This window comes from Rhinopithecus roxellana, chromosome 9 (genome assembly GCF_007565055.1).
Source record: "Rhinopithecus roxellana isolate Shanxi Qingling chromosome 9, ASM756505v1, whole genome shotgun sequence".
Classification (NCBI taxonomy): domain Eukaryota; kingdom Metazoa; phylum Chordata; class Mammalia; order Primates; family Cercopithecidae; genus Rhinopithecus; species Rhinopithecus roxellana.
The window spans coordinates 27,657,797-27,665,631 of NC_044557.1; the positions used below are offsets into that span (position 1 = coordinate 27,657,797).

General features: G+C 45.8%; 1 pseudogene; it reads left to right on the forward strand.

Moving 5' to 3' along the window:
* Positions 1 to 1,172: 1,172 nt before the first annotated feature.
* Positions 1,173 to 1,290, forward strand: LOC115899801 (annotated as a pseudogene).
* Positions 1,291 to 7,835: the final 6,545 nt, after the last annotated feature.

Sequence of the window (7,835 nt, forward strand, 5' to 3'; positions counted from 1 at the left end):
TTCCTGCATTCCACATTAGGCACAAAGGGTGACAGATGGAGCAGGGGCCAGAAAAGGTGCCCAGGAGACCAGCAGCTTAGTGCTTAAATGGTGTGTACAGGATGGCCGGGGAGTGTTGATCTGTGTGACTCTGAGGTACATGAATATTTCTGGAAAGAAAGAAGCATTGCAGACAGGGTATGAATTTCCCATGATCTCAGAAGGTTGGTAGCTCAGCAATTTAATGGGTGGAAAACTGTAATTTCTAGAATGTTTGAGTTTGCAATGGAGATTCATGCTTATAACATAATACTGATGACCACCAACTTGCTTGTTTCTTGGTCTTTGTCCCTCCAGATTTAAAAATATTCTTTCAATTTCTTCCTCATGGCAGTTATTTTATATATATATATATATATTTATATAGTATATAAATGTATTTATATATTATACATAGTTATTTTATATATATATAAATATATTTTTTTATATATATAATAAAATAAGGCATGGGGGTCTCACTATGGTGCCCAGACTGGTCTCAAACTCCTGGGCTCAAGCGATCCTCCTGTCTCAGCCTCCCAAAGTGCTGGGATTACAGGTGTAAGCCACTGTCTCTGGCCCCTCATGGCACTTTTTGCAGCCTCTCTGTTTTTCTGCAGATGTAAAATGAAAGGAATCCAATAGAAATGTGGACAATATTGAAGGCAGAGAGGACTTCTTCCTGGCATGTTATAATTGTGCTATTGCATTTTTGATTCGTTTTGATTTTTTTCTGCCTTATGAACAGCTTGAACAATCCACTATGCTACCAAATGAATTTCTCCTACACTTAAGCAAATCTAGTTTTTTCTTCATTTGGGTTGCTATTTGATGGCTGCCCTCACATTGCACCAAAGTCGCCATGGATTCTATTCCTCTCTTTGAGGGTATCAGCATCTTCTTGAGAAATAATAGACATATATAAGTAAACATTCAGAAACTCAGAGCTGGTTGCTGTGGGGGCTTAAACCACCATTTGGGTGTACTCTTAGTAATCTGTGTATCCTTTGAACTATTCATGACCATCGTGGCCCATCAGGAGGGTTTTGCAATGACTTGGCGTTCTCAGCCATGATAGAGACTAGACTGGGATGAAAGGGGAAAAAAAGAGGAAAGAAAGGAAGAGGGAGAAAAAATGAATGGGAGAGGAGATGCGATTGATAAGAAAGTTCTAATCCCAGTGTGCAATGGCTGCAAACAGCAGCTTTTTTGGTGATGTACATGGCCTGTTTCTTATATGGGTTGCTCTATGGGTCCTTGGAGACAGGCCTTTCAAATGTATGTTCATGTCTCTGACCTTGCACTACTCCCAATGTAGGCTCCAAACAGGCATTCAAGGTGCCTTTGGAAAGCCCCAGGGCACTGTGGCCAGGGTTCACATTGGCCAAGTTATCATGTCCATCTACACCAAGCTGCAGAACAAGGAGCATATGATTGAAGCACTATGCAGGGCCAAGTTCAAGTTCCCTGGCCGCCAGAAGATCCACATCTCCAAGAAGTAGGGCTTTACCAAGTTCAATGTGGATGAATGTGAAGACATGGTGGCTGAGAAGCAGCTTATCCCAGATGGCTACAGGGTCAAGTACATCCCCAATCACGGCCCTCTGGATGAGTGGCAGGTCTTGCACTGGTGAGGGCTTCCACAGCGCTGCCCCCCCTCCCAAACTTTTTTTTTTTTTTTTTTGAGATGGAGTCTCGCCCTGTTGCCCAGGCTGGAGTGCAGTGGCGTGATCTTGGCTCACTGCAACCTCTGCCTCCCAGGTTCAAACGATTCTCCTGCCTCAGCCTCCCAAGTAGCTGGGATTACAGGCGCCCACCACCACGCACAGCTAATTTTTGTATTTTTAGTACAGACGGGGTTTCACCGTGTTGGCCAGGATGGTCTCGAACTCCTGTCCTTGTGATCCACCCGCCTCGGCCTCCCAAGGTGCTGGGATTACAGGCGTGAGCCACCGTGCCTGGCCTGCCCTGGTTTCTTACTGAGACTTTCACATGGGAACAAAATAGGAAGCCGTGCCCATGCACAAAAGTGACATTGGTCATGTCCTCCTTGTTTCCCTGCTTGACTAGTTTATTAGAGAAAGAATTAAATGGGCATGATTTTAAAAATAAGATAAGTAGGAATCCAGTGCTGACTAGGGTGTCGTAAACAGCTTGATTTTTTTTTTTTTCCATGAATGGCACTGGCTACACATGCCTGCATTACTGGTCAGTCTGTTCTTGTCTCTAATTTGATCACATCTGTCCCTCTGAACCTGTGCATATGGCTTCAACAGAAGATTCCCTCTGAGTGAGTGAAGGGCATGCAGGATATTACTGACACCCACAAAGATACAAGAGGGTGGCAGAATGGAAGGCAGAGGTTGGGTCCTACCTCAGTGGGGAGAACATGCAAAACTGGGGAAACATAAGAACCCCAGGTGAGAATGGGGAAAAGCCCTGTTGAGGGATGGGTGACAGACATAAGAACTGATGGGAGGAGCCGGGCACGGTGGCTCACGCCTGTAATCCCAACACTTTGGGAGGCCGAAGCAGGTGGATCACTTGAGGTCAGGAGTTGGAGACCAGCTTGGCCAACATGGTGAAACCCCATCTATAGTGAAAACACAAAAATTAGCTGGGCGTGGTAGTGAGTGCCTGTAATTTCAGCTACTTGGGAGGCTGAGGCAGGAGAACTGCTTGAACCTGAGAGGCAGAGGTTGCAGTGAGCCGAGATCGTGCCACTGCACTTGAGCATGGGTGACAGAGCCAGACCTTGTCTTTAAACAAAAACAAAAACTGATGGGAGGGAATATGGAGGAATGCGAGGGCACAGTCCTTGAAGAGACCCATTGTCTCAGTCTATCACTCAGGATTTTTCATATTCTCATCCACGCTCCAACTATTCATTTCATAAATGCTGCTTCAACACAGATTCTTTATTAGCTGGGTGTGGCTGTGGGTGCCTGTAATCCCAGCTACTTGGGAGGCTCGGGCAGGAGAAACACTTGAATCCGGGACACAGAGGTTGCAGTGAGCCAAGACCGCGCCACTGCACTCCAGCTGAGCAACAAGAATGAGACTCCATTTCAAAAAAAAAAAGAAACAATCAAACATACATAGATTTCTTTAAAAGAAGTAATCCACTATGGAGTTAAAACAACAACAACAACAACAACAACAACAAACATCTCATGGAAGTAGAGTAGAATGATAGATACCAGAGGCTGGGAAGGGTATGTGTGGGGAGTGTAAAGAGAGGTTGATTAATGGAGACAAACATGTAGTTAGACAGAAGGAGTAAGTCCTAATATTCCACAGGAGAGTAGATTGATTCACATTAGCAACAATGTATTGTATATTTCAAAATAGCTAGAAGAAAGGACTTGAAATGTTTCCATACATCGAAGTGGTAAATACTTGAGGTGATGGATGCCCTAAATACCCTGGCTTGATCATTACACAGTCTGTACATGTAACAGATATCATATGTACCCCCAAAGCACATACAAATAGTATAAAAAGAAACTCACACCCCATGGCCCTAGTTAATGACAAGCACACAAATCACTTGACAATTTTCTGGGGTTTTTGTTTTCCCAGATTGCATCAGTCCGGGCATTAATAGCACCTGCTGCTTTCTTATCTTTGCAGAGAGCTATCTGCTTCTGAAGCTATATGAGGCAGCAAAGCCAATATTGAACTTAGATCTATACAATCTGGGTTTGTGCCTTGACTCTGATGCTTATTATCTGTGTAGTTACAGGTAAGTGTTGCTTTTCTCAACATTCTTTCCTAATCCGAAACTCACAGGGATATATATGGCAGTGGCAGGGGGAGGCGGGAAATGCATTTTGTGAAACAACTTGGTGTGTAAATGCTTATTATCTTTGACTGATTGGTGTTTGTTTGCCACAGATAAGATCACTGAAGTTGGAATTCTGGTACCTATGATTATCACCCAGCTTCCTTCAGATTTTTACTTTTTTTTTTTTTTTTTGAGACTGCATGCACTGGTGCAATCTTGGCTCACTGGAACCACTGCTTCCCAGGCTCAAGCAATTCTCCTGCCTCAGCCTCCCCAGTAGCTGGGATTACATGCACCCGCCACCATGTCTGGCTAATGTTTTATTTTTAGTAGAGATAGGGTTTCACCATGTTGGCTGGCTGGTCTCAAACTTCTGACCTCAAGTGATCTACCTGCCTCGGCCTCCTAAAGTGCTGGGATTACAGGCATGAGCCACCATGCTTGACCCAGTTTTTTACCCATTAAAACACATTCAGGGTACAAATTATCCTTCAGTAATGTGAATAGAGCTGAATACCCTGTAGCTGCCCATGGTCATCTCATGAATAGAGAGGAAAATAATGGCCTTAGCTCCCAAATGGTGCCCAATTTTTTTTTTTTTTTTTTTTTTTTTTTTTTGCTAGAGTGCAATGGTGCAAATTTGAATCACTGCAACCTCCGCCTCCCAGATTCAAGCGATTCTCCTGCCTCAGCCTCCTGAGTAGCTGGGATTATAGGTGCCTGCCACCACACCCAGCTAATTTTTTGTATTTTTAGTAGAGACAGGATTTTGCCATGTTGGCCAGGCCCTGACCTCATGATCCACTCACCCTGGCCTCCTAAAGTGCTGGGATTACAGGCGTGAGCCACTGCACCTGGCCAGTGGTGCCCAAATTTTTAAAAAGCCCAACCTAAAGAAACTTCAGGATTCTCACTCTATCAAGTCCCAGGTGTCTGGCCCCAACAGAGACTTCTCTTCTCCAGCCTTTGCCCACCTCAACTTTATTCTCTACAGTTTGCACTCTGTCGTATAGACCTACCCAACAGGCTATTAATCCTGTGTGAGTTTGCCCACACTGCTCTCGAGACTTAGGTGTCATATCCCGGCAGGTACCCTCAGTTTTCACAGACGTGGTGCTAAGGGTCTCTGCCATACAAGCCTGCTCACCTAAAATACACTGCTTACACTGCTTTATGAGGCAGGAGCTATCCTATCTCAGCACCTGGCCCAGGTAGTAGGTTCTTCAGAAACACTGAACTGAGTCACAAGACCACACTAATGACTATGAGTTGATTTATGATTATTTAACTTGTTTTCAGCTGCTGCCAAGTCATATCTGATCAGCTAAACAATATCCAGTTTTCCCTTCTCAGTGCTCCGTCACGACATTCTACCTAACTGTATGGAAGCACTAGAAATAATGCAAGGACATTTTTCGTGTCCTCTTGACTTCAGGACATTGACTTTTCATATTTGTGAACACAGACAATTTAGTGCCAATATTTTAATCAGAATTGGCTGGGCATGGTGGCTTATGACTGTAATCCCAGCATTTTGGGAGGCTGAGGTGGGCAGATCACCTGAGGTTCAGGAGTTAGAGACCTGCCTGGCCAACATGGTGAAACCCCGTGTCTACTAAAAATACAAAAATTAGCCGGGCACGGTGGCGCATGCCTGTAATCCTAGCTACTCAGGAGGTTCACTTGAGGCAGGAGAATCACTTGAACCTGGGAGGTGGGGGTTGCTGTGAGCCAAGATCGCACCACTACACTCCAGCCTGCGTGACATAGTAGGACAGTCTCAAAAAAAAAGAAAAAGAAAATTCAATCAGAATTATGCTAATCTGATGAATTCAACACCGATACATTTTCCTTAACAGGAAGGGGAGATGGTTGAGGCAGGAAAGTTGAAGCCAGCCTACTGATCATGCTTTCTCCATCTGATTCCAGCAGTGCATCTACCACGAGGCTGCAGCAGGAGCTGGAGGGAAGGCTCTGTTTTGCTTAGGAAATGCATTTTATTTCCCACATTAAAGCAAGCTGAGGGGTGCTGGGAGATGATGTGGTATCCCCAACAAAGAAAGGATCAGGCTCCACAGGGTTGGCAGCAGCAAGCTGGGGAAGAGCAGGGGTTACCTCTCTCTGAGGGAAAAACAGGTGGTAAGAACAGGCGTACTCTTGGGCAAAGAACTCCATTAAGACGGGTATCAACAACTGCACCAGGACTGCCAGGTGCCCCAGCTGCACCTTGGGGCTGCCCAGCATGAGCACACACTGTGCTGACAGCCTCCATGGCACAACCACAGGGGTGAGAGGGCTTCGCACCTACCGTGGGGCCTGCCACATCTGGGTGCATGGGCATCTCCTGCTTACCTATGACTCACCAGAACAGTATACTCACTCAGCAAATGCTCTTTCTGTGTTCAACACTCCGGGGCAACATAGGCCCAGCTGTTCCATGCTTATTATGGTCACAAAAATCACTCCCAACATTTTTACTTTATTTTTGAGAGTCTCACTGTGGCCGAGGCTGGAGTGCAGTGGTGCAATCTTGGCTCAGTGCAACCTCTGCCTCTCAGGTTCAAGCGATTCTCGTGCCTCAGCCTCCCAAGTAGCTGGGGTTACAGGCGCATGCCACCACACCCAGCTAATTTTCATATTTTTAGTAAAGACATGGTTTTGCCATGTTGGCTAGGTTGATCTCAAACTGATCTCAAGTGATCTGCCTGCCTCGGGCTCCCAAAGTGCTGGTATTACAGGCCATTCCCAACACTCTTAATGCACTTTGAATGCCCCCTCCTAACTCAGTGCTTCCTTGGGCCATGGGCAGAACAAAGCTGGAGGGCATGGATGCGAGGTCTGAGTGCACACGGGACCATAAAGCATCACCATGTAACACTGCTAGAGGTGGCAGAGGTGGCAGCAATTGTCAGCAAGTAGCTAAGAAAAAATAAGAGGCCTGGGCACAGTGGCTCACCCCTGTAATCCTAACACTTTGGGAGGCTGAGGTGGGCAGATCACTTGAGCCCAGGAGTTTGAGGCCAGCCTGGGCAACACAGTGAGACCCCATCTTTACAAAAAATACAAAACCCAACTGGGCATGGTATGTGTGCCTGTGGCCCCAGCTGCTTGGAGGCTGAGGTGGGAGGACTGCTTGAGCCCAGGAGTTTAAGGCCACAGTGAACCATGATTGTGCCACTGCACTCCAGCCTGGGTGACAGAGTGAAACCTTATTTCAAAAAAAAAAAATTAAGGGCTGGGCACGGTGGCTCATGCCTGTAATCCCAGCACTTTGAGAGGCCAAGGCAGGTGGATCACTTGATGCCAGAAGTTCAAGACCAGCCTGGCCAACATGGTTAAACCCTGTCTCTACTAAATACACAAAAAATTAGCTGGGTGTGGTGGCACATGCTTGTAGTCCCAGCTACTCACGAGGCTAAGGCAGGAGAATCACTTGAAGCCAGGAGGTGGAGGCTGCAGTGAGCCGGGATTGTACCACTGCACTCCAGAGACTGTCACCACAAAACCAACAAAAAAGAGAGATCAAAGCCTGTATGGTAGCCATCTAGACCTTTTTAGTTGTGACTAGTTGTGTTCAGGGCACTGACAATTGCTTGAATTATAAGTAGAATTCTTAGTTTCAAGTCTTAGTTGATGGAATGCTGTGATTGAAAATATTGACTTCCTTTAAAAATATGCTACAAATGAGACAGAGCCTGGTTTAGCAAGGTCTTAATGTACCTTAGTGTTAATCCTAACATATATTGTTCAGCTAATAATCTAAGATCGATTTTTGTTCTTAAGGATTAGGAACTTTTAGGCTGAGTGCAGTGGCTCACACCTGTAATCCTAGCACTGTGGGTGGCTGAGGTGGGAGGATTGCTTGAGGCAAGGAGTTAAAGACCAGCCTGGGCAACAGAGGGAGACCTAGTCTCTACAAAAAATTTTAGAGAATTAGCCAGGCATGTGGCACACGCCTGTGGTCCCATCTATTTGGGAAGTTAGGTGGGAGAATCACTTGAGCCAGGGAGGGTGCAGTGATCTGTGA